The sequence below is a fragment of the Protopterus annectens genome, chromosome 5.part0 (genome assembly GCF_019279795.1).
Source record: "Protopterus annectens isolate FY-2018-M chromosome 5.part0, PAN1.0, whole genome shotgun sequence".
NCBI lineage: Eukaryota > Metazoa > Chordata > Ceratodontiformes > Protopteridae > Protopterus > Protopterus annectens.
The window spans coordinates 705,728,557-705,756,135 of record NC_056735.1 but is presented as its reverse complement, the minus strand read 5'-3'; the positions used below and the strand labels follow the sequence as shown (position 1 = coordinate 705,756,135).

At 37.5% G+C, this 27,579-nt stretch overlaps 1 protein-coding gene across 2 annotated transcripts in view; it reads right to left on the bottom strand.

Moving 5' to 3' along the window:
• The window catches only part of ARHGAP6 (Rho GTPase activating protein 6), a 1,747,989-nt gene that overhangs the window by 1,035,879 nt on the left and 684,531 nt on the right, over positions 1 to 27,579 (bottom strand). The window lies entirely within an intron of this gene.

Sequence of the window (27,579 nt, the reverse complement as noted above, 5' to 3'; positions counted from 1 at the left end):
CCCCCACATGCTATGTTACAGTGTCAGCAATTGATCAACCTGGTGCAGGAATAAAACCCACAGCCTTCTGCACCAAATGCAAGTGTGATAACTGCTGTGCCATTGTCACAGCTATAATGTTGGGATCCTAACCTTTGGGTCACTGGTACAAATGTTTATGCAGAAAATTGTCAATATTCTTGATGGCAACTTTTTAAAATAAAAATCGTGGATTAGAATTAACCCAAGAGCCTCCAGAAGGCTATTTTTTCTACTTCTCCTCAGTGACGTTCTGGCTTAACAGAAAAGTCTTGTCTTTGATTGGAGGCAGAAATCTTCAGCATTACTTCAGAAGTCGTACATGTTTTTAAAACAATCTACTTTAAATGCAGTCTTGGACTTAGAAAATCACATTGTGTTGAGCTCGTGTATAGTGTTTTCTTCCATTTATTTTTTTTAATTCCTCAGAGATATTTGTCAGACTTTAGAGCACTCAGAATTACTGATGTTCATTTTAAACTGTGCTTGGTCTTTTAATTTTTATCAGGAGGTTTGCCCTGTTCTTCAGCAATATATAACAATTTAATTTAAATCTGGCTGGGCAATCAGTATTTCCTTTGTAATATTCACAGGAGTTCAGTCAACTTTCAAAAGGCTTCCTGTATTGAGCTAGAACTAAATGTCCTAATGCTTAATTCCAGAAAGATTTATCTACTTGAGATAAAACTCATTCTGTAAGTATACTGCTTATTAAACACTGTTTTTTTTTTTTGTTTTTTTTTGTTTTTTTGTGATTACAGCTACCTCCTGCTGCACAGCATGGAAACCCTGGTGTTATTAACATAAGCTATGAGGTAAGTTTTTTTTCTTTTTTATGGATATGTATGTCTCAGCTCATTTCCAAACTTTACTTTTCAGTGAGATTGGTAGCACAGTTAAGCTCTACATGTTGCTATTACAATGATAAGGTATTCTATAGTTTTAAAACTATTTTAAAACTATTTTATATCATAAACCATTTGAAAAAATTGGTCAGCTTGTAGTTTACACTTCGCTGAGCGCAATAACTAATAACTATTCCAAATAAATAAAGCAAAATAAATAAATAAATAAAATAAACTTTGACTTGGCTGTGCTAAGGATATTTTATAAACAAAGTCACAATTGTTTGGTTGGATATAAGTAGTGGAAGAAATAGACCTTCCCAAGGAAAAACAGTGCTGTGCTTTGATTTAAGTTCTGTTTTGTTTAGAATTATAAGGAATTATGCATGAGTAGAACTTGACTTTGCTGCTAATATCAGGTATTGTGGACAGCAGGTCATTTGTAAACTGGTGGTAAGAAACACTATTACTGTTTATTGCCCAGTACTGGGCAAAAGCAACTCTATTTATGGATATTTGTGTTCTACTATATGTTTGTCATCAAAGTTACTGCTCAGAGCCACAGCGAGAGAGATCTATTTAATTATTTTAATAATGGGGGACAGTGTAGAAAGTCTTGCTATTTCTAAATTTCTTTAGCATATGGGTTAGCATTGTTTGACATCAGAGTTGCACCCGAGTTAAATTTTTATTATTTATTAATATAAAAGGTAGATCTTTTGCTTTAATAGCTTGGTTACCCTCGGTGGACGAGTTTTACTAATCGATTGCTTTTAACTTTAAATTAGTATTTCAGGTGTAGATTATTATTGACTGAGCATGTTTATGTGAACAAATCCTCTTATTTCAACATTCAGACACAAATACATAAAAAGTCCATTTCTAACAAAGAATATTTAGGTTAAATGAACTGCAAAAAAGCAAAGCAATATTTTCTGATGTTTAGTATTACTTTTGTGTTAAAACATTGCACTGTTTTAATTGCGTTTACAGTGACTATTTTCAGCAGTGAGCCAGTACTTTTCACATTTAGCATTTATTTTAGGAAGCATTTTAAGAAGTAAAGAAATAACCAAGAACTCATTCAGTATGTAATGAAAGAAACCCTAGATAAACATAATTGCTGTGTGTTCTAAAGGCCAAATCCATGACTGGACATCAACAAATACATCAAGGATCACAATTCCTATATCTTGTCAAAAAATACTTTTGCAGGGAAGCAAGACAACTGGTACCCACCTTTAATATATATGGCAAACCCCCATACTCCCCGAAGTTATATATATCAACTCCATGATTGCACCAACTCAAAGAAGGGGGAAAGTCCTCCAAGAGGGGGATCACTTCTGGCACAACTCACAGATAGTGATTTCCTATGGATCAACTCTGCTCAGCAATGGGTGGAACCTTGGGGAACTGAAGTCCAAGCAGTCAATCTTCATCCTCCAGTAGGATACCCTCAAAAACAAATAGTACAGTTTCCACCAGTATAATGGTGTTTAAAGTGCATAGGTTACCTCTCATGTTAATAGCTGAGTTTAATCACCCAGGAGTACTATTTATATTTTCAAATAGCATAGACTTGGTGGAGGAAATGTAAGATCTTTGCTGAAATGTAACTTTATACTACACATGCACTTCAGTGGTCTTCAGCTGAACTGTACCAAGGGGGCTTAGGCTATGAATGAAAAGGAAAACTCCCAAGTAAAAATTGAAAAATGCCTTTACATATATTGTTCCTGCATGTGCCTTGCCCTTTGTACTTGTTTCATTTTCTGCATTTAAACAAAACAATAAATGTCTTCACAAAGGTCTTGCAAAGCAGCATTATTTCTCTGTCTGTCTTACATCTCATATGCTGTTCCTTTTCAGCTGTTGTCCCCATATGCCTGGCTAAATAAGATGATGCGACAAAATCAGCAGGTAAGATAACGCACACCTGTTTGATAGTGTTCTTATTATAAATATCACAGCACCACTGCAATCTGAATACATAGTACCCTAATGAGACTACACAACCATTTCATTTTGTTTAATATAACTGGTGCTTTTTTAAGAATTTTTTCCTGCTACTAATTTTTTCAGATGTTGCATGACCTTTAAAATAAGTTTCAGACTTCTTCTGCTTAATTATCTTGAAGAAATAGTCTGAACAAAATGTATTAAATTGTGAGTTTCACTGCCGTGATTAACTAAATTATTTCTAACAGAATAACTGCACATTTTGATCTGCCATTACAGATGCACACAAACACATGCACACATATGGAAACTCTATACAGAAGGCTCCTAGCAGAAAATTAAAGATTTACTTATAATTTCATACATTAAAAATGTATTTTTTTCTGAAGCTAGCTTTGCAAATATTGTACTAATGTATCATAGAAATTTGTAAATTATGACTAGCTTGATAAATAATAAGAAAGAATATTGTCTTGCCCTAACATTACAACAAGGTACTACAAAGTTACAGAGCTGCTGTAAATCAGCAGCATCCTGATTAGCTTCCACTGAGTGGATAAAACTGAATGTGGCAAGGATCAAAAGCCTCAGATGGCATTTTGCAGAAATATACAGCAGACAAAGTAAGTGTTTGCACAGGGGGGAAGCCCACCTGCAACTCCCAATGTGGGATGTGCCACCTTCATGGCCACAACAAATTGAAGAATGGGGGAAATTCCCCCAAAAGGGTATCACTTCTGTCAGAACTCATGAATGGTGATTTCCTATGGAGATACTCTGATTATTGGTGGGTCGATCTCTGGAAGTTGAAGCTGGAAAGCTCAGTCTTTATCCAGCTTTGGGTTACCCTCCTGAGTAATGGCTACAGTATTACTGTGTCATAGAATATGTTCCATTCTAACTGTGTAATGGAACATGTTCCATTATAACTGTGTCATTGAATATGTTCCATTCTAACTGTGTAATGGAACATGTTCCATTATTACTGTGTCATGGAATATGTTCCATTCTAACTGTGTAATGGGAACATGTTCCATTATTACTGTGTCATGGAATATGCTCCATTCTAACTGTGTAATGGAACATGTTCCATTATTACTGTGTCATGGAATATGCTCCATTCTAACTGTGTAATGGAACATGTTCCATTATTACTGTGTCATGGAATATGTTACATTCTAACTGTGTAATGGAACATGTTCCATTATTACTGTGTCATAGAATATGTTCCATTCTAACTGTGTAATGGAACATGTTCCATTATTACTGTGTCATAGAATATGTTCCATTTTAACTGTGTAATGGAACATGTTCCATTATTACTGTGTCATGGAATATGTTCCATTATTACTGTGGCATGGAACATGGTCCATTCCAACTGTGTTTTGTAATATGTTCCATTTTCACTGTGTCATGGAATATGTTTCATTTCAACTGTGTTATAGAATATGTTCCATTTTCACTGTGTCATGGAATATGTTTCATTTCAACTGTGTTATAGAATATGTTCCATTTTCACTGTGTCATGGAATATGCTACATTCCAACTGTGTCATGGAATATGTTCCATTTTTACTGTGTCATGGAATATGTTGCATTCCAGTTCTGTTATGGAATATGTTCCATTGTTACTGTGGCATGGGATATTTTCCATTGTTGCTGCGTCACGGAACAAGTTTCATATCGACTGTTTATGGAATATGTTCCATTCTTACTCTGTCTTAGAATATGTTACATTCCAGCTGTGTTATAAAATATATTCCATTATTACTGTGTCATGGAATATGTTACAGTCCAACTGTGTTATGGAATATAATCTGTTGTTTCTGTGTTTTGGAATATGTTGCATCCCAACTGTGTTATGGAACATGTTTCATTGTTACTGTGTTATGGAATATGTTCCATTGCTTCTGTGCAGTTAAAACAGCAAAAAAAAAAAGCATGATCATTAAATATCAGCTAAACATCACCTGGCTAAAGACCTCTGAAGATTTTACATTTCTGGCTGTTATATTTTAAAGTGTTTGCTTTTATTGCACTAGGGATAAAACAAAAAGAACATCAGTCGGCTTTAACATTTGCCACTGTAGACAAGCTGTGACAATGGTTTCTGCCCTATGGTATTCCTCATAGGCAAGAAAGCACTTCAAAGCTAACCGTTCCATTTACCACAAAGAATGAACAAGATTTCCGCGGTGGTGCAGCTGTAGCATTGTTGCCTCACAGCAAGAGGTTCTCCCGTTCAATTCTCAGCTTGGGTTGGGAGTGCCTTCTGTGTGGAGTCTGCATGTCCTCCCTGCGGTCGAGTGGGCGGTCAAAAGACATGCGTTGAATGGACGTGCCTTCGTTGAAGGTTGGGTGACTGGCTGGCAATTCAACACCATTAAAACTAACTGCCAATCATTAGCGGATCGGAGTTCCGCTGTGGCGACCCCTAACCGAGAAAAGCCGAAAAACAAACAAGCTAATGAATGAAAAAGACAAATCTGAAACACTTCTAATGAAGACTACACTACAATATTAACATGTCAGCATAGAAATCAAAGTCAAACAAAATTAGTAATATTTTAGCATATAAATATACTGTCATGTATTTAGTGTTTAGTGAACAGAAGAAAGTGACTTTGCAGTGTACTGACTTGTAAGCTAAAATGCTCGTACATCTAAATGATGTTGACTATGAAATGTACACAGGAATAAACATTTTTGCAGATCATTTTGATTTGCATACTGCTATGAAGTACTACATTCACATAAATACAGTGTTTTTAAAAACAATGGAATCAAACAAGTAGCAGTTACACACATTTAATGTCTGAGAAAATGAAACAAAATGAAAGTAGTAGAGAATTTTTGCTGTTTGAAAAAGAAATGTCCTGACATATATCTTGTCATTCCTCATGTCAGCAGTACCCTTCCTTTGGATTTGAAAATATGCAGCCATGGCCACAACAGCCACTCCATCCAGTGCAGCAAGGACTACAGCCAGCAATTCCACAGATGCCTGGAATGCCAGGAATGCCTCAGCATCCCATGTTCCCCACATGGGTACAGGAGGTTGAACATGTTCTACCAGCACAACAACAACCAGATCAGCAACAGCCTAACCAGCAAGCACAGCAGGAATTGGTAAGCATGTAAAAAAGTTCTCAAAAAGACACATTTTCATCTGCCAGGAAAAAGTATCTTAAACTGCAATAATTCTTTAAGTCTTTTTCTTCAATTAAAATATTCCATAGTTGCATTCTCCATCTAAAGAAATATCAAGCATAGAATACCAAAAGAATTACTACCATTCCTAGCCAGTGCCAAGGCACAATGGGATAAAGCCCTAACTAAGGCTCAGGCAACCTGGGTTCAATTAGTGTCTTGAGTGTCTAAGGTGCTGGGAGGGGAAAGCAGTTGTGTGGGTGACCCACTCCAATAATCTCTGGCAGAGAATGGGTACATGGTGGTCGGTGGCTATAGTCTCAAGTCTAGAAAGAGTGGTGGACATGGCTCAGCTGCTTTGGAGGTGGGTGATATGCCACATATCCTCTTTGAATTCCCATCCCTTAGGTAAAACCCCATGATTGCAGGGAGTAGGAGTAGGAGTAACAGGATAGGCTAAAAAACACAATAACCCCCTGGCTGATGGTTAATGTCATGCTCCCTCTGGATGTCCTAAGGTTCTGCACCAGCCCAAGTTTGAAATCTGAAATAGCCTGGGAATATATGAAGTAGGTGGTAGACCAGACAACGGACGTTGGGCACTGGAGTATGATGTAGAATAAAACGTGGTTCAAAAAGTGCTAAAAGAAGAGAATTGCTAGCACTACCATAGGATCGTAGGATCATAGCAGGTTACTAGGCTGTAGGCCCTGAGGCCCTTATAAGCCTAGCCAAGAGTTTAGCCCATGTTTAGACAAGTCAGCACCCAGAGCCCCTGTCCAGCAGGACAGAGGTGGAATCCCAGGGGTGTATTTTCTGTTTCCCATCTAGTTATCCAGGTTGCGCTTAGAAAGGGATAATGAGGTGCTCTGCTTGATGTGGAGAGGTAGTCTATTCCACAGATGGGGGAGTCTCTGGGGCACAAATCTGTCCTGCCAATTCCTACTGATATCACAGACAAGGTTGAGGTTGCGCATACGGTTGCTCGAGTGGAGCTTGACTTGCAGATATGCAGCAGTCCCATCAAGGCGGGGTCTGAGATTGCTTTGCATGCCAGTCAGAGGTCACCTCTGAGGAGTCTGTATGAAAATGAGTAGAGGCACAGGGCTTTTAGCCTATCTGTGTAGGGTAGATGTTTGAGGCTCTGGATTCTCCTGGTGAGGAACCTCTGTGGTCTCTCTAGCTGCTGCATGTGCTTTGTGAGGTACATGCCGAAGGGGGCATTGTACTCAATAATTGGCCTTATAAGGGAAGAATACATGGATCTTATGACCTCTTTCTCCCTGGATGAGATACCCTTACTTATGAGGTGAGTCATGTAGAAAGCTTTCCATACAATGGAAGCAACATGGTGGTCAAAAGTCAGGTTGCTATCAACTTGGGTGCCCAAATCCCTCACTACTGACTGTGACTTAGGACATTGTTATTAATCACTCTTCCCAAAGGGAATGATGATGCATTTTTTTGGCATTCAGCTTGAGACCATGTTTCTGGCACTAGTCATTTGTTTGGGTGAGATCTGCTTGGAGAACACCCACATTACTTGGGGAATTGATGACTGCACCCAGCTTGCATTCATCTGCAAACCTGGTTAGCCAGCACCCAATGGTTTTGGCGTGCACATCAGAGAAGTATATTCAGAATAACAGAGGCCCCAAGACTGATCCCTGGGGTACGCCCCTCTTTACGGTCCTACTGCTTGAGGTGGCTTTCTATAGTTTGATTAGGTGGGTTTTATCAGTGAGGCAGTTTGCTTCCCATCTGGTAACATATGGATTGATGCCTAGTTGAGAGAGTTTATACCAGAATGGGGAATAGTTTCGAAAGTTTTGGCCAGGTCAAGGTAGGCAGTGTGCACCATCTTCCCTTCGTCCATGGCTTTGGTGACTGTGTCAGACATGACCTCCCCTTGACAAAGCCAAACTGTGTGGGGTTGAATGTTTGAAGGTTGCCAATGTCCATGTTAATGAGGTCCATGTTAATTCATTCCATGGCATTGCAGATCAGGCTAGTTAGGCTGAAGGGTTCTATAATTTCCTGGATCAGTGGGTGCTCCACCTTTGCGCAAAGGGATGATAGTGGCTGTGCTCCACTCAGCTGGGACAAATCTGGTACTCAGGCTTTGGTTGAATAGGGTGCCGAATGGTGCTGCAAGTTCATGCCTGAGTTTGTGTAGGATGCAGCCTGGGATGTTATTGGGTCCCATGGAGGTTGTATTTTTTTCCCTTTGAGAGGACAGTGATGACCTATTCCCTAAAGATAAGGGGTGGGGGGGCAGGTACTGGGGATGTCCTGATTTACTGATGGGGGGGCAGAAGGGGGACGTTTTCACTGAATCTGTCAGCCAGTAGATTGGCTATATCTACAGCATTTGTTTTTGTGGTGTCATTGACCACCAGTTCTGAACAGATCTGCGTGCTTCCTTTGAGATTGTGGATAAATGAGAAGAAGGCCTTACGATTGTCTCTAGTAGATGTGGCTAATTTGGACTCAAAGTTGGCTTTAGAGGATTTCACTAGTGCCCTTATTTGCTTGTTCAGGCTAAGGAGAGATTGCTTTCTTGGTCCTGGATAGCAATTTTTTCCTTTTGTTATATAGGTTATTTATTGCAGATGTCCGCCAGACAGGTTTACTCTTCCTTGCAAAGGATGATTTTTGTCCTTTCAGGAATTCCTGATTCCATGCATCTATATAGATGCTTGTGTAGTACTTTGGTGTAGATTTGGACATTGGTGCCAGTTCCACAGTGGGGGAGGGGCATGTGAAGCTGTTTATACCATCCCTCAGTAGGTTGTAATTAGCTTTGGAGAAGTTTTTTTTTTTTTTGTTTGACCATGGCTAGAGGGGGTCAGGGGAGATGGTGACTTTGAAAGTGACCGCTTTATGGTTGGATCTTACCATGGGGTGCTGCAGTGGTTACTCATGTTGATTAATATCAAGTCCAAAATATTATCGCGCCTTGTGCTGGTATCGACTAGCTGTTCCAAGGCATTTGCATTGATAATATTGAGGAATCTCTGGGCATTTGTGTTCTGGCATGAGTCGTTTTTCCAATCTATGTTTGGGTAATTAAACTCACCCAGGATCAGGCTAAAGGGTTGAATCTTGATAGATTTGAAGAGGTCCAGATAGGTGGAGTGGACATCTTGAGTCAAATTTGGAGGCCTGTAGCTAGTTATAATTTGAATAGGGGGCTTGTCACCGGTTTGCAGCATCTGGAGTGTTTCCTGTGTGTCATACTGTTTAACCAGCCTGGAGGTGCACGTGTCTTTAATATATATTAAAACTCCACCTCCATTGGCTTTGCTGCCCATATTTTGGGGTCTGAATGTATGATAGGATGAGTAACCAGGTAAGGCTGGGGTGCTCTCTGCAGCAATGAATCAGGTTTCTGTAACTGCACAAGTGTCAGCAACTTCCAGGTTTAAGAATGCTTGCAATGAGTGCAGTTTCATGTTTAGTATCCTAGCGTTTAGCAGCATGACCTTTAATTTGTATTTTGTTGAGATTTTTATGTTGGTAGTATCGACCTCATGACTTTTCCTAAAAAAGGCACTATGGGGGGGGGGGGCAAGGGCTTTTACCAGAAGCCTGAAGTCCAAGTGAGACAGATGCAGGCCATCTCTAGCAAAGCCTCGTGGTCTGTTGATCATATCTTCCCAGGCTGTCAGGCACTAGATCCCCCTGAAATTACACCAGAAACTAAGCAAATTGTTAAAGTCAATCATTTTCTGTTTGTATTGCGGCATCATTCTGGGTGACAGTAGAATGCTGCTTATGGCTAGGGACATACCTGCCTGGGACACATATTCAGTGAGTTCAATTGTGTCTCTTTTTATATAGTCCAGGGAGGTACATCTCAATTAATTTCCACCAACATCAACTATGGCAGAGTCATAACAGTACCTGTTGTTGAGAGACTTGAGTGTGTGTGTGTGATATGGTGGATTCTGGCACCTGACAAACAACTAACCGTGACTTTCTCCTTATCCAGCATGGTGATAGGCACATCTGTGTGTCTCACAATGGAGTCTCCTATGACTAATATGTGGGGTTTAGGGTTAGGCTTTAGTGGTTACAAGACACTGGTGTGTGGACTATGCATGGTATGTGGTGTGGAGGGTTCTGGAGTTCTCATATGTTTTTGCCTCTGAGGTCTCCTTTGTTTGGATTTGTTTTTGTTGAGAACCTTCACAGATGTGGGTGTGTGTTGTGTAGTTGTGGGTGGTGTTTCAGGTGTAGTGATTATGTTGACAACCTTTTCAGTGCCAGATATACTGGCTTGTGAAGGACAGAGCTTAGACTCTAGCTTCTTTATTTTACTCCATCTCTCACAAATTGTGTTCCTAGGTGGTAGTAGTAGATGGTTGTCCATGTACATCAGTGCATTATTATCAGGAATTTATTTGGAATTTCAAAGGACTTTACTGGGGACTGATGTGGTAACCCTGGATCCTAAATTGCAATTTAAATTGCTTATATTTAAAATGTATACGGACAGAGACCTGGTAAAGAAATACAATTGCCTTCATAAAACATTGGATTTGACTTTATAAATGCAAGGAAGGAAAACTAAATATACAGGACTATATAAAAAAGTAAAAAACTACAAAACTGTAGTCAGGAGACAGACAAAACTATGACATGAATAGCCTTTAATTCCAATAAATAAAAACAAAGAAAGAAACAGAAATTACCTTGTAAGGAAGACTTCAAAAGCATTAGCACAAGTAGATAAAAGTTAAAAGACTAGCTAGATTTGAAGTTTCTGTGGGACTGTAGAACTACAGGAGAAGGAATAAAAGGAACAGGTGTGCTGGAAAGCTATAAATGAGAATTTTCATCATCTATAATATCACTACCCACATAATAATCATTTCTCAGTGATGGGTATTTATTATGATTTCAGATAACACGGGTATTATGATATTAGGTAAGTTGTATACTGAAAGATGTTGGTGTATGCAATTGAAGGTGCAGTTTTAACTGAGTCACTAAAACAAAAAAGTTACTTGGTGAGAGGTACAATTAAAGGGAGTGTTGGCCTTCTTTCAGAGGAAGGGTGTGTATATGAGGTTCTCGGACAGCAAACTCTGTTAAATGTCAAGTGCACTTGCCAGTCTATGAACTTATATTTGACCACAGTGCTCAGATATCTTGGACACTGTAAACACAGTGCAAATGTTTCCCTTTGCTCAAGATAATCAGCAGTGCATGGACCCAGTGTCTCTGTTACAAGTGTAATGATTTGGCAGACTTTAAAGATTACATGCACAATGCTCTGTCAGAAATACTGGATGAGCAAATTGGTGTTAACTAAGCAAAAGATTTTTTGAGCTATGATACAGAATCAGAATTGCCTAAGTCTAATCATGGTGACTGCCAAAAAAAGTAATCACTAGAAAATGGAAATCAAACTCTAAACCAACATTAAAAAAAGCAGTGAAGATAGTAACAGAGATAAAAACAACTGGAAATGGGATCTCTAGAAAAGGGTGGGAGAAAATTACATAGGAAAAATGGGAATTGTGGGATCAACACATGCAGAGGAGAAACAAGGTTTAAAAAAGGCAGGATTTAAATGAGCTATGTAATGTTTGACTGACAATGACTGGATATATTATAAGTGATGTATAATGTTTGCATGGTTTGTACTGTATAATGTTCGCAACTAAAATTGTGTTGGTATGGTTTATTGTCATTTATATAAATATACACTTGCCTATATTATACCTGATAATTGAATAAAGATGTTTCTTGTTAAAAAATGTACTTTTCAGTATGATGCAAACTTTTATTTGATGCAAGTGAAGTGTTTATATTTTAACTGACCATATTTTATAAGCAATGGAAGTAAGGTAGCATATTACTGCAAACATAAGGCAGAATGACATTAACAGAAGGAGAGTGTTAATGTACGAAGAACACATCAGCAGTCAACTTGTTTTCTGCAGCAAACTAATTACATTCAGGCATTGAAGAAATACAGAAGAATAGTTAACAACACTAAGCCACATACCTCAAAAATCAAGATTTGAACCACATCAGCCCAAAAACTATTAATACGACATTATACAAATCAAATGTGCAGTTATGATCCATTTTACCAACAAAAAAAAACCATTCAGAATTTTTTTTCTATTTTGTTAAAGAAATCACACTTTTTCCAAATCTTCATAGTATGCCTGTGTCAAAAAGTAGGTAAATTACATCAGAATTGTCACTGGTATGTGTGGGCTTTGGGGTTCAGGTACACGTATTCATGGCGAGTATTTCTTAATCTACAATAGTGGTTCTAGATCATTTATTCTAAGACATGACAAACAAAACCAAGTGTCTTAGTCGCCAGCACCAAAAGTAAAATTTACCATGCAACATACAAGCAAAACGATAAATTCTGAAAAGAACAGTGAAAGTGAAGAATACAATATTAATTTAGGGAGGGGTAGGTATCTCACACTTCACATGCTGGACTTCACCCCCAACTCATAATCGATAAAAGGGCATTTCTGCCAGTATAGTAGCCACCACCAAAGCACCCAACAAATCAGAATCACTACTGCAATATTGCTATAATACTTAAAGTATGAATAAAGTTTTGGAACATCAGCATAGAACAATAAGACATGTCAAAGGCATAATCTGTCCCACAGTGAAACCTCACCTCTTTCATATTCAGCAAACTGCCTGAGTTATACAAATATGCATGTCAACACAGCAAATTCAGGAACTTGACTGAGTTACACAAATGTGCATGTCCACAGGACATGTTGAACAAATTGACTGAGATACACAAACATGCATTTCCACACAGCAAATTCAAGCAGCTCACCACAGACACAGTGTCACTAAAGAAATCAGCACTCTCAATCAATGTGACTGCCTTTGGAGTTTCTCTGCTGTACAATTTTAACTGTTTTGTCAAGTTTTCCGGAAGATTTGGACACTTAAAGTTCTTCATCTACAGTACCTCATGCTTTCTGCTAGGTTCTTGACAAGTTCTAAGTTCTTTATGTAAAATGATTCCTAATATTAAAAATGAGTCCGCGAGTTTCACTATTCTGTTTTAGCGGAGCATACAAAGATTCATATTATCAGACATAACTACATATTTACTAATATCCTCTGATATGGTTTTGCATAGCTTAACTTTTAAAAGTCCACTAACATGAAGCATAACACAGGTTTTGCCTAACTGATTAATCTGTTAAACAACCATTAATGTTACTGTGTAGAACAGACTGTGCTATTACAAAATGCAATTTTAATGGCTCAGTAGTTACTTCTGCCCCTCTACAAGTCATACAGCCTAGATGATTTATTTATTGCTAAGACTGTATTTCCTCTATGGTTTTCTTCCTTTGTGAAGATTATTTTTTCTAACTGAGTTCAGATAACATTATTGCATTCTTCGTACCAGATCAGTACAAGATAATATGTATAAATAAAATAAACAATGTACATAATTAAAATGTTTAGAATTTTACTCACTAATTCTAATGTGCCTTTTTTTCTGTTCCAGGACTAAATCAGGAAAACAAGAAACTAGAAGATACATCTCATCTACTTTTGCCACCCTTAGGAATAGCCTGACTACAATTAGAAATATTTGCTTTAATTAAATGTTTATATTTCATTAATGTGGTTATTCATATTTAACTACCTAATGGCACTAAAGTAAAGTTAATACATAAGCAGTTTGACTGTTTTCTTTTAAAATATTTGTTGGTTAAAATATGTATTATAAAATCTGACTATTACAAATAAAAGAAGCAGATAAATAAAATAAAATGAAATAAAATAAAAATATTTTATGTTTTTGGGTAAGAATCTCATACTTGGACCTGCTGTATCTTTCTTTGTAGAAAGAGTTAAAAAGTCTTGAGAAACAGAAACATAGTATAGTGTTAGACGCTAATAACAGTATGCTTCTTCCATTGATTGTTTTCGACAAGATTACACTTCAGGAAGAAAATAATTTTGAGTTCATTGTATGACTTATTTATTTGTACTTGCTAGGAAATTGGTTGATGGTAATAAACAAGGATTACAGGTGATAACAACAGAGCCTACTATTTATAAATCAAAAATCATGCAAGGAGCACATGAAGTGAGAAGTAAGCAAATATTATAATATAGAAATATCCAAATTGACAACAAAATCACGCCAAAAAAGTCAGATTTATTGCTACAAAGCTTTCAGACTAACCACCCTTCATCAGTGCTACAAACAATATACATACATCACAGTTTAAATAAGAGCTTCTTAAAGTCACATGGTAACAGCCAGCCTATCACAATTACTAAAAAGACTTTCCCACATATAAAACATATCTAATTAAAACAATGAACATTTATTCTAAAACAACTTCTAAGAAACATTCAGATTTTACAAAATTCCCCTCTGTCTTTTCATTAATACAGGTTTTAAGCTGACTGCACTATTCAATCCTGGTTTACAGTCTGCTTGTAACCTAATTATCCATTTGTATTCCTTTATTTCTAAAAATCTACATTCATAAATGCTGTCAAAATAGGACAAACAACTGTTAAAAAAGATACTAAGTCTTTTACACATCAATGTTTTTACTACCTCATTACTTTTAAAAATTAGTTTCAGGTTAACATTCCACACAAACTATTTTAAATCTGTAATGGCTTTTACAATAGCATCTGTAGAATTAGGTACATATTTGAGTCCTTTACTCAGAAGTGATAGTTGTGTTTCAGTTCAATTAGTTTTAGACAAATTCACAGTACCTTTTATTATTGCAGCTACTGACGTGCGGCTGAAGTACAACTATCAGAGATTAGAAGAAATGTTAATAAGAATGCTTTAAGTAAACATTTGGTAGAAAATTATCAGAAACATCATTTTAAGTTCAGAATGATAGATATTGTGACTATGGGGAGCAGAGCTGGTGATATGAACAACAATTTATAAATAAAGGAATATGAGTGGATAATTAGGTTACAACCAGACTATAAGCCAGGATTGAATAGTGCAGTCAGCTTAAAACCTATATTAGTGAAAAGACAGGGAAATTTTGTAAAATCTGCATGTTTCTTAGAAGTTGTTTTAGAATAAATGTTCATTGTTTTAATTAGATATTTTTTATATTTGGGAAAGTATTTTTAGGAATTGTGATAGGATGGCTGGTATCATGTGATTTTAAGAAGCTCTTCTTCAAACTGTGATGTATGTATATTGTTTGTAGCACTGATAAAATATGGTTAGCCTGACAGCTTTACAGCATAAGAAGTGAGGCTATTTAGTTTATTCCTCTTCCACCATTGCAGGATCAGCATTTTTCCTTCCAGATCATGATCCTTAAATTGTTTTCAGTTCTTGTCATGATCTTTGGAAATACCCAATCATATCAACAATATCAATGCTAACAACACTGTCGTTGTTACACAATGCACTATAATCTATGAAAACTGAAAAAAAATAGTGTACTGAAATGTCATATTATGATTTGTTTGATCTGTATCTCTATACATAATCAAACTACTGTTCTTCTATATAACTATAATTGTACTGGATTTGTTCACTTTTTCTACTGGTGGAGCTTTTCTCCCCAGGCCTCAGCTGAAAAAGGACACGTTGTACAGTCGGACTTCCCCAGTAAACAAATTTAAAATAAAATAAAATGAATAAATGAATATCCTCAAATTCCAGGCTGATCATCAGGAAGAATGGCTCATATGGAAGTTGTCAACAGTTTCTCAGTAAATATGTTTTTCTTAGCCAGTCTCAAACATGTCTTTCTTCCATCTTAAGATACAGCTATCTTATCTCTATTTCCATATTAAGTTCTGACCACTTAAATACCACAGTTATATACTCTCCTACTCTTTTCAAAACAATACATGATTAGGGCCCAAGTGTATTCTTCAATCCTTTAATCTGATGATCTCAGACAGTGGCTCTTGCCATCCTCTAGAATGATGTCAATCATGCCATTTCTTTTTTAAGAGATATAAATATTAGCACTGTATTCTAAACTAGTTTTACAGCCTCAGCCAGGAGTAACGATATGCCTTCTTAATAAGGACTGTTGCCCATAACACAGAGGATTGTGATCAAGTTTTGGATCATAAGCAATTTATTATGTGTTTGAGACATGGATGCCAGGAAATTCACTTCAAGAGAAAAGCTTGAGAGGTGCCCATGCTGAATACACACAGTAAAGGGTTATGATTGATAAACAGACTAAAATTCTTTGTAGTGCATAAAGCTTTACCATCTCAATGTACTATGAGTTACACAAAAAATAAGTGTGGGAGTATGAAGTATTTTACTGACCTTTCTAAACCTGGTAAAGCACTTCCTACTGTTAAATAGACAAAAAGAAGAAACCAAATGCACCTCATTAGAACTAAGGGTCAAAAAGCTGTTAAGAGACATCATTCTGCCATATATTTATGGAAGAGTGATGTAGTAACAGCTTTTAAAGCTGTTTTACCACCTGCCTGATCGGCCGTGTCAGCTGCTAGTCCACAGCATGAGACCCAATATAAAAAATGCTTAGGTGTGCTTAGCTAGCTTTTGTTAAGTACCCCTAAGTGCTGTTAACACTGTGTCTCATGAGATGGACATGCTTAAGCAGTTTATCGTTTTCCTGATTTGGGGGACATAATTATGGTGTTTAAAGAATTACAGTTCATTGCTAATACTGCCCATTAACTGCATTAAATGAATAACACCCATCTATTCAAGAGCATCACACACTTTTTCTGTTCTCATGAATACATAAAGACACAGGAACACAGAGGTAATTGCAATATGTATTATAAGACCAACATTAGTGTTGCAAATAATTGGATGTTCAGGCTAACATGACCCTATCATTGAGAGTTATTCATTTGCTGATTTTAGATAGACACCTTAAATATCTCTCTATGTCTAGAAAGTGGAGCACAATGCTTCTTTCTTATTGGCTAAAAAAGACACTGCAAATGCCAGTGTTGAAAGAGAGTGTACAGCTTGGATACTTAGTATACCAACTATACCTATTAGATGTAAACAGAGTGTGTGTGTGTGTGTGTGTGTGTGTGTGTGTGCGTGTGTGTGTGTGTGTGTGTGTGTGTGTGTGTGTGTGTGTGTGTGTGTGTGTGTGTATGTGCACATGCACGTGTGTGTGTGTGTGTGTGTGTGTGTGTGTGTGTGTGTGTATGTGCACATGCACGTGTGTGTGTGTGTGTGTGTGTGTGTGTGTGTGTGTGTGTGTGTGTGTGTGTGTGTATGTGCACATGCACGTATGTGTGTGTGTGTGTGTGTGTGTGTGTGTGTGTGTGTGTGTGTGTGTGTGTGTGTGTGTGTGTGCCTGAATGTTTAGAAGACCAGATTACATCCAGTCATAAAACTAAAGTTAACTCACAGTAAAAGTGATGTGTAAGGAAATTAAATTCATGGAAGGATAAAAAGAGAATTAGTTGAATCACAGCCTGTATAACTTCACACAGTATCCATACATTCGAACTTAATATCTTATCTTTAAAGTCCCTGTGTTTTTCATGACATATAAATTCACAGTGACCTGGATATTAGTGGAAATTTACATTTTTTGTTAGCCAAAACATCTGTCTCATGAGGACAACCTGTCTAGGCAAACTAACAAATTCTAAGTTATAACTTCTTATTTTCCTTATCCGAGTTTAAGTAATTACTCTACTGGTCTTTTTTATTGTGATTTACTTTCTCATTAAGTGTTAGAGCATTTTCTTGAGCTGTTGTCTTCTTTACTAAATGAACTCTTGACTCTAATGTAATACGCAGAGAGCCACTAGTTTTATGGCCCACTATAGCCTGGTCATCTAAAATTTCAGGCTCACATTTTCACACACTATCAAACAGATACATACATACATATATACATACAAACACTGTGTCCTTCTCTGAGGCGTAGTTGGCACACTATGCATCTAAGCTGCACATCTTTCCTCCAAATGATTCATTTCCAGGGTCTTTTTTAGCCAATAAGAAATAAATTATGTGCTTCTGTTTCTAGGCACAAGTGGGTATTCAATCATTGTATCGAACATCAGTAACTTAGTAAATCCTAATGAAGGGCTCTTGAGGAACTGTGAAACTCATGCTGGTCAAATAAAAATATTATAGTGCCTCTATATTTCAGTATGTTTGTGCTGTCTGTTGGTGGACTGGCACTGCATCTCTTATTTTTTCGGGTTCTCATGAAGGATATTGATATACACTGAATAATATTTTACGTTTAGCTTTTGGGACTCACAGTGCAGACATTCTGCATTCCTGTCTGACTTGCCAAACTTTTTTCATTTAACATTTGTTTACTGATAAAGTCTGACTTGGAATGAGCCAATTTTCAGCAGAGGCCTGGGGAGAAACGCTCCAGACGCATGTCTTTGTAACATTGGAGGAAACCCTCATGAATGGAGGGAGGACATGCAGACTCCACACAGAAGGCACCCCAGCCAAGATTCGAACCAGAGAACCTCTTGCTAGGAGGCAACAATGCAAACTACTGCACCATCCAACCTGTGTCATGTTTCTGATACATTTTTTAGGTTTTGAATGCATTCTCAGGGAATGTTTAGACTCCTCAAGGCTTGCTATTCTTCCTGAAAGAAACATTTAGCCTCTACCTACATAGTCATTGTTGATGATGTAGACAGTAAAGCACTACCAATCCTTTTACCATACAGAAACAATTACTGACAATGGCAATGACACTGACAACAAGGTGATAGGAAATTCTCTCCTGTTTGCTACAAACCTAGCATGGTTTCCTTCTATCTGATCATATTCTTTCAATCATTTAAAGACCTTAATCAGGCATCTCTGAAACTCAAAGGTCTTAATCTACATTAAGCTTAAAGTGTCTGTACATTTCTCAGTAGTTCTGTGGTGACACTATCACTTTATATTCCTTTGGCAATATTTTTTGTACTCTTTCCTGCATAATGCATATGGTTCATACCTACATAGTTGCTGTAGCTTTCCAAACCATCTTTAGGATTGCTGTTATGGAGCAACACTATATGTGCCATTTTCTCAGCCTGGATAGTCATACCTTGTTTCCTTTGTGAGTGATTGCATTCCATCAAAACAACCAAAATGCACATCTGGTACTTTAGCCACTATTAACTCATACTCTGCTTAATTACAATTTAGCTACTTCCCACCTTATCCTGTTGAAGTATTTCTTCATTATGGCTGAACTGCATAGCTAGTGCCTGCAATACTTCCTTATGAGCTTGGAATGAGCCCTATATGGAGAATAAAAAACAGTAGGTTCCTTCCCTATGTTTACAGATACTTCAACATCTCAGACAAGTCTTCATTTCCCTTCCCACAAAATACGTTGTGAAAGCCACTGATCTATAGTCAGGGTTATGGGATACCATCCAGATGCCACTTTAACACTTTTTCCTTATGTAATTTACAGTATGCATCACCAGTGTTTGTTTTCAAAGATTCCATACTAACCACTCTGGATAAAATCCATATTTCCCTGTACTAATTGATATCTATGTTTCCACGTCTGTAGATACTACCTCAGGATACTCCCATACATGACTCCATTAACACCACACAGGTCATCTTTTCTTTCCTTCCTCAGACTGAGCACTTCTCACAATCTTTCTCCATATTTAATCCAACAAGTAATATACAGCCCAGTCTGTAATTAGGCAGACGCTGCTGCAGGCTGCCATACTTACTCAGAAGTCAGTCAGGTGGAAATTATTCTTTTGTTTCAGAAGGATTACATCAGTTGAATCTACTTTCATCCATTTCTCTAATAAAAGAAAAAATCTAAGCAATCTACTGTTAAAAATTGTAATAAAGTTATATAAGCTTAAATGATTTAAAAGCTTTACTAAAAATTCAAAACTCTAAGACAAAAGAAGCAGTCACAACACAAGTGTGCATAGCTCCATAGCTAGAAACTGCTAAATGCAAACTGTAGGGACAACAAAAGAGGAAGGAGGGTTCACCATGGCAAATTGTAGTACCAGGCTGCTGAGCTGAAGCCCATCCAATCTGAATTTCTATAAAAAAATATGTAAACACATTTCTTAGTTTTATTTTTATTTAATTGCAATTAAACAATGGTCCTATTTGGAGTAAAGAACTCAGTTACATGTCATGCAAGTCTTGAATTTCCATTTCTATTTGAAAAAATATTGGAGCCTTCAGCTGGGCTGCATTTTAAAACAGTCCAGCATTTAGGCATGCTCCCATACAGTGAATAAAGTAATTGCACCTTATTCTGTATCCTGCTGCTGTTCTGAGGGGTTACAAATGGCACTCCTTTGGAGGCAGATTGAGCTGCTATGCAAACCACAGTGCAGTCATTTCTCATTGTTTCAGGATGTATCAGGTGACAGGTCACTAAGGCAGCCTGAGAAAATCAAATGTGAAAGTGGAAAGTTGTGCTTTGTGGATAGAGTCAGACAGCTGAATTACCCAATACTCGTGCAAGCTTAGGGATTATTTAAAAGAAGAAAAACTGTGCTTTTGTGAAATATGATTTGTATTAAATAAAATTGTACACAGACCATCTGATCTTTAGTCTTCTTGCCCAGTCTGTGCTGAGTTGTCTTTGCCAGGTAACCTATTGTACGTAGGTATTTTTTTTTGTATTAAGTGAGTGAACTCAAGATGCTCTTACTTTATGCAATATAATCTAGGGCCTACATCTGGCCACTGCAGGAATTCTGAATAGAAGTCTTTAATTTACATTACACTTCATCAGGCTGTCATTTTATGGGCTTCTCTTCAAGATACCATATTAAAGAAATCCAACCAACATTTGAAAGTTTAGTTAAACTGAAATGGATGAAATACATATCTGCTACTTTGTAAAAAATAATGTTTAATTCCTACTTTAAACAGACTATAGCTAAAAGATATTTTAATGTTATGAAAGGATTTTGGCACTGTAAAAGCAGACCCTAGTTTATGATGTTTCAACATGTAACTGTTCTGCCTGGCACAGTATCTGAACTGTATTGGTTAGCAACTTGTTGCATCTGTTTCAATGTACCTGTAATGCACTGTACTAATTCTGGTTTCTGACCTGCTTAGTGTATTTTCATTTCAGCTAGTGACACACTTTTGCACTGGGTTATTGTAAAGTGCAATCATTCTGCTGCCTAGGGAGCTGCATTTGGAGTGTTTATTAATGTAAACTGTTTATAACACTATCATCAATAACTACACTGGGACTGCATTATCGCTTGCTTGTCTTAGATAGATAGTGACAGTTCTGACTAGCAACTGTACCTTAGTGAAAGGAATAGTGTGCTCCTCATTTGGACAAGTTAATCTTGTAAAATGTAAATGGTTCTGTTCGCCTTCTGAAGAATGTCTTGCAAATGTACTAGAGTATCAGTGTCACTGTTTGCTCTGAATAAAACCCGTCTTCCACTAATTTATTTTCTTTTACCAATACCAGTGACCTTGTTATGTCTGACAGACAGACAAACATTAAACAGTGGTGTCTAGTTTTAATGTAAATCATACATGCATCCAAGCAGATCCACACCAAAAGGAGATGGTGCAGAACTAAAGAATTTGAGCAGCATTATACTGGAAGCATCTTCACCATTGGCAGGGTATTGGAATTAACACCAATTTTAGCCTTGGCCACATTTTGGGTCATTGCCTTACAAAGGGCAATCCAAGTGAGCTTAGGCTTGCATTTGGAAACCTAACTTGAGAATACTGGATAAAAATAAATAAATAAATACACAAATATAAAGACACTGTTGTCTAATGTCTTAACCAGTTTTGTGTTTAGAGCTGTTGCATTTTCCTGCTATATGTGAAACACATTCTTTCTCAAACATGCCCTGCAGTGTACTTTGAACATGAAGACTAGTGTTAGAAGACTGTTTACCATGTGTATATGCTGGGCCAGATTAACAAGGGGGCAGATGAAGCTGCAGCTCAAGCCCACATCTGAAACAGACCCTGCTCCATCTACTTCCAGGTTAGATACGGTGTTGCCACACAAAATAAACATAGGTCTCTCATAATTTTCAGATCCAGGTGCATGAGGCCCATAATCCAGTTATATATGTAAAATTGTAACCGTTATCACATTTGAACCCAATGTACTTTAGCCTTGCCCCATTCCAGTTAGCCCCATCCATTCAACTGTCGTCTTTATCCCCTCGACTGCCTTGAAATTACCAGCTGTCACTAATGCTCAGATTAGTAAATCTAGTAAAACTTTCATAGTGGAAGCTTTAATACGGACAATGTATATCATCTAGGGTTAAAACTGAATACTCAAGATTTCACCTTTAACATCTATTTGGAGACAGGGCATCACTCCCCTCAAAATGCTCAACAGCAGTAATTACATTTTACTCAACAACAAAATTAGTTTTTATTGTGTATATTTTATAGCCTTGTCCTAGCCCTTATATTTACAGTGAAAGCACAGTCACTACATCTAGCCACATGTCTTTACAGCAATATAATACAGACTGGCTAGCAAGCAGCAGCCAGGAATCCTTTTCCATGCTGGGATAGCTTGGAGAAAAACTAAGGGAGGTGTCAGATATAGGTCAGGTAGATGAGAAGGGCCGGGGCAGAAAGAGGTAGAGTGTCAGTGGCAATGAAAAGGCCAGCATTCACTGAAATTAGCCTTTTTCCCACATGGGACACAATGTTTTTTTCCATCAAGAGACCCCCAAAGTCTGTATTTGAGCAGAAGAGACACTGAATTTATTTTTATTTTATTTCTAGTTTGATTACGGGGAAGTCCACTGGGGCAAAATGACCCATTTTCAGTGGAGGCCCGGGGAGAAAAGCTCTAAGATAAATTATACAGTTTACATACAAAGATAAAAAAGTGTAAAACATACATTATATAGTACAGTTACAAATAAATACATTCAATGACATGCATAGTCAACAAAATTCATTGTGGGTGATATTATGGGTTATACAGTTTCATTTGAGCAAACACTCTTATGTATTAGGTGTGAAAACGTTTTACATACATACATTTAAGTAGATGTGGATGCACTTTACATGCCCACTTTTAAAATAAGATGCTATTTACAAACTTGAGTCGTGTGAAAGGAGCTATAAGAGATGCAGACAGCTTAGATACACTCATAGGAAAATAGCTATGGGATATTATAGAGAGCTTAGGAACCTGAGAGAGAACCCTCTGGGGGCATATATTTGGAATGATTAAGTGGGGTGAAAGCAGGTACATTTCCATTTTGTGGACAGGTGTTTGAAAAGCTGGGTTTTGAAGTTTTCTGAGTTTTGTTTGGTTCTTAGAGAGGAAGGAAGAGAATTCCATTTTTTGCCAAGTGAGACAGAGAGGAGAAGTTGGCCAGCTGGACGTTTGGGTTTGTGGATAGCAATTCAGTTTTGATGTTCAGATCTGAGAGTTCTGTTGGGGGTGTAAGGGGGAAGGATATTTCTTAGAGCTGGACATTTTGTTGGGTGAAATATAAGTCTGTGTGCAGTGGAGAATTGGAGGAAGTCTAAGTAGTTTGGGAGTTCAAGCCAATTCAGGGATCATAGGGTAAGGCAATGATGGGTAGAAGTTTTGGATTTGGGGGCAAATTTAGAGATTTTATTATAGCAGTTTTCTAGTTTGGAGGAAATAGAGGAGGACAGGTTAGTTAGCAGGGGGGCTCCATATAATAAGGAAGGCAGTAGATAAGTGGTGGCTAGAGTATTCCTAGTAGTATAAGAGAGGAAGCGATTGTTCCTATACAGCATACCTAGCTTTTGGTCGGTTTTCTTAATATTTTGTTGAATAGGGATATCAAACTTGAGCTGTTCGTCAATAGTAATGCCAAGTAGTTTAGTGGAAGGAACCACTTCTATAGTTAGTTGGTTTGACTAAGGACTTTGAAAGCATTTTTGTCATAGGAGTATGTCTTTGTGAGTGGGAAAAGTAGAATTTTTGATTTATTTGCATTGGGAGAGAGGTAGTTTTGGTGCATCCAGTTTTCGGTTGTTGAAAAAGCAGTTTGGGTTTTAGACAGCAATTCAGAGAGGTTTTAGGCTAAGGTTAAATCATCTGTGTATTGAATGATTTTGGCATCAGGAATAGCAGTGTGAAAGTTATTGATGAAGATGTTAGAAAGCATAGGCCCAAGGATTGATCCCTGTGGTACACCAGTTGGGGTAGGTAAGAAGGAGGAGGTGGAGTTCTTCCATTTGACTGCCTGAGATCTGTCTAATAGGTAGCTGGAGAACCAGGATAAAGTGTTTGGTGAGAGATGGAGGTTTGAGAGATGATAGAGAAGGGTTTGTGGGAAACAGTATCAAATGCTTTAGACAGATCGAGCAAAACAGTAGAAACCAAGTGTCCTGAATCTCGGGCTTGATTGACAGTTTCTAGGAAAGAGAGTAGAGAGGTTATAGTGCTATGGCTTGGGCGGAAGCCATGTTGGGTAGGTGTAAGAAGATTGTTTTGGGTCAGAAAAGGCGTAAGTTGGAGATGGATTCACTTTTCTAGGATTTTGGAGATTGGTAAGAGCAGAGCAATAGGATGGAAGTTTGAGATGCTGGTGTTTTTGCCTCCTTTATGAAGAGGAAGAATATAAACTGAGCGCCGGAGTTTGGGGACTATGATTCCTTTATAGATCTATTAATTATGATGCTAACTGGGAGAGCTATACCATCAGCAGCACATTTTAGGAAGGAGGAGGGAATATTGTTAGAAACATTAGAGCAAGGTTTACGTTTGGACAGAAGTCTTTTTATAAAGTTAGTAGATACAGGTTTGAGCTCGAACATAAGGGGAGGGTTATTAGGGGAGTTAGATGGGGAAGAGTGAGGCGCTGGTGAGTTATTGTTGGGAAAAGTCTTGGTCAGGTCAGAAGTAGTTTCTATGAAAAATGAGTTAAATTCAGAGCCTAGTACAAGGTCAGATTTGCTTCGGTCAGGACAGGGGTTATTCTTGGATCCTGGATTGAGGAGTGAGTTTATTGATTTCCAGAATTGCTTGGGGTTTTTATTGTTATTGGACTGGAGCTTGATATAGTAGGATTTTTTGTCCTTGGTGATTAGCTGTTTTGCAAGGTTACGCAGCTGTTTGTATTGGAGCAAGGTATTGGGCAATTTATTGTTTTGGTAAAGCTTCCATAGTTTGCCCCTTTGGTGCATAATTTGTTTTGTATCTTTAGATAGCCAAGGAACTGTATTAGTTTTTATCCTTTTGTATCTTAGAGGGCCAAGGGAGTTTAGAGTGTCTAGGAAGACAGAGTTGAAGTAATCTATAGCATTGTCAAGAGGAAGGGTGTTTAGAATTTGCCAGTTCATTTGTTTGAGAATGTTTGAGAAAGTTATGGGATTGAAGCTACTGAGGTTGAATAATTACAGGAATAGATAGGGAGACAGTGGCGAAATGAACAGCAATCAAATAGCACTCTGAATTCTAGGAACATTTTCAGAAGAATCAGGAAATATTTTGAAAGTACTGGTAAGGAACAATGATAGAGTGGCACAAAATCTGGCACCAACACATGAAACCCGAGTGTTCAGTGCAAGGAAGTCATATTTGATTAATTCTTAGGATTATTACTTACTTATTCATTTATTTATTTATTAATGTATTTATTTATTTATTTATTTATTTATTTATTTACTTATTGACACTTGTTTACCAGGAGCCCATTTCCAGTGGGGGCCCAGGGATAAAAGCTCCACAAGAAGACACCTCTAGATTATATAGTACATCACAAGGCACTCTTTGAGTATATACAGCATAAAGGGAAGAAATACATTTCTTAACAGTAGTATATTTGGAATATATATGCACACTTGATATACACTTAATTAACTAAGTACAATGAAGTAGAACTATAGTTGATGTGGAAGTTTGGATGAATGTAAAATGCTCATATACACACACTTATTAAACACATAATAAACTAATTACAGTATAGTATAACTATAGTTGACATAGTAGTACGGGTGTATATAAAATGCATAGCACTCAGGAATAGACAGAGATATTAGAGCTAGGTTACCAACTGATTGAGTTAAAAATTATGAACTGTTTTCTTGAGCTTTAACTATACAAGGTTTATTAATATAAGAATGTAGGCTGGGTCTTATCCAAAAATCCAGGCAGTTGAATATGATAAACAAATATATGTTTTTACAGTACTGAAATACTTTATTAAATCACATGAGGATACACTAAAAGTCATTAGAGGAGTTTTTGTGGGTATTTTCATTATTCAATGGTTCAGGACCACATGACAAGCATAGCTAAGATGGAAACTGTCCAACAGCTCCCCTCTCCCAGTCCTATATATTCAAATGGAGAGATTTTACTTTTTGAGTAAAGATAACCAGGTGGGTTCCTCCAGATTTCAACATTTTAACATTCACTTTTTTATTAAAAAAAAATATATACTGGTTGGTAGTTTAGGGATAGATTTTTCCTGGCCTTGTGGTTTCCCTAATCTGGTGGCTAAATAACCTCATAGGTTCACAGGTATGTACTAGGATAATGACCACAAGGGCCTTTTTAAGCCTAGCCATACATTCCAAATCTCTCATAAGGTCTGGCACCCTTGATAAATATAAGCAGGGGCCTGGGAGATGAAGAATTTACAAGCAGGGCCTGGGAGATGAAACATTTAGAGGCTGTCTGAGTCCATTAGAGACATAGATGCCAAACCAGGGATGAATTTTCTGTTCTCCATCCTATTGTACAAGTTACACTAAAATTGAGTTAAGGAAGACTTCTGCTCTACATGAAGTGGGAGTCTGTTCCAGATAAGGGGTAGTCTCTGGGATAAATACCTGTCTGTTCAGCAGGTCCTAGTTATATCACAGGCAAGGTTTAAGTCTTAATATGGGTAATTCTGGTGCTGCTTGTTTTGCAGATATGCAGGAGGTCCATCAGGGTGGTGTCCGACAACACCTTGTATGCCAGGCCTAGATCTCCTATCAACAGTAGGAGACAGAATACAGTGATAGGGCACTGAGGCATTCTGCATAGGACATGTTACTTACATCCTGTATTTTTTTAGTGAGGAATTTCTGTGGATATTCCAAATGTTGTATGTGCATGATTAGGTATATACCAAAGGGGGCATTGTACTCAATGATAGGTGTTATAAGTGCCGAATACAGTGGAATAATGACCTCCTTGGGCTGAATGTCATACCTTTGTTTGTAAGTTGCATCATAACATTGAATGATTTCCTCACTACTGTAGATATGTAATGGACAAAGGCTAGACTGCTGTCTATGTGTGTCCCTAAGTCCTTGACTACTGGGTCAACTATTAGGGGTGTTTTGTTAATATGATAGTTACCAGGGGTGAATGGCTTCCTAAAAGATACTATTATGCATATCTTGGCATTTAGTTTCAGTCCGTGGCTCAGACATCAGCTAATTGTCTGTCAGGCCTTCCTGGAGAACACTTGTGCTGGTGGTGTATTCAATGACTGCTCCTAATTTGCAGTTATCTGCAAAGTTAGTCAGCCAGAAGACACTGATGTTGGCCTTGATTTCAGAGAAGTAAATGCCAAAAACGAGCAGTCCCGGGACCGATCCCTGATAGACTCTGCTTGTGATTGGCCTCTTTGTAGAGGTGGACTCCCCAATTCTAACTTCC